General features: G+C 48.4%; 1 protein-coding gene across 1 annotated transcript in view; it reads right to left on the bottom strand.

Annotated features, from left to right (window-relative positions):
• The window catches only part of DCAF15 (DDB1 and CUL4 associated factor 15), a 39,080-nt gene that overhangs the window by 26,541 nt on the left and 11,738 nt on the right, over positions 1 to 801 (bottom strand). The window lies entirely within an intron of this gene.

Below are 801 nucleotides of genomic sequence, written 5' to 3'. Positions count from 1 at the left end.
GAAAGTAAACACTGTCCCCCCCCCCCCAATAGCATAAGCCAATGATTATGTTTCGCGTGCGCAACAAGCAGGCAAAGCCGTTAAGGTTCCCAGCCGTCTAATTGCAGATGGAGACAGCAAGGTCAAAACAGCAATAGTGCTCAGTAGCTGGGCAGGGAAGCGCTGGGAAAGTAGAGGAGAATATCATCCTCACATACCAATGCTATGACAGGACTAACTGACACTCAGAAGTTAAGCCCCACTGTATATAGGAACGTGTGGTCATTGAAAAGAACGATTCTCGTTTCCGGGAATTTGTCTGATAAAAGAAGTGGCTCTCCCTGTCACTCTGATTCATGCATATCGGGCGAAGAATGGCTTTTCTACTTTAGCTCCGTCTTCGGTGATGGAACCCCACCCCCCATTTCTTCTACAGACACAGCTGGTCTCCCCAAGTGGGATCCTGTCCCGGAATCTGAAATCAGAAACTTAATAACCTCTTTAACTTCCGGGAAATCGCCCGGGGAAGATTTGATTCCCCCAGATGTGTATAAAGCCTTCCCTGATTGGTGGTCACCCGTGCCGGCTAGTCTTTTCACAGATCAATGACACAGGTTTGATACCTGCTGGGTGGAAATTAAGTATTATTGTCCCCAGGGGTCCTTTCGTAGACAAAGAGGTGCAGGAGCTCATTAGCAAAACGTATCTGCACAACTTATTTGCATATGCCACACACCCCTGACATCACCGGAAGTGTGTCAGAAGGCAACACCCACCGTTCAAGCTCCACTGGACTGTTTTGGATTGCTAGCTATTGGGGGG

Source organism: Gekko japonicus, unplaced genomic scaffold, assembly GCF_001447785.1.
Source record: "Gekko japonicus isolate JY-2015 unplaced genomic scaffold, Gekko_japonicus_V1.1 scaffold872, whole genome shotgun sequence".
Classification (NCBI taxonomy): domain Eukaryota; kingdom Metazoa; phylum Chordata; class Lepidosauria; order Squamata; family Gekkonidae; genus Gekko; species Gekko japonicus.
Note: the sequence above shows the minus strand (reverse complement) of the source record. Positions and strands in the feature narration are given on the sequence as shown.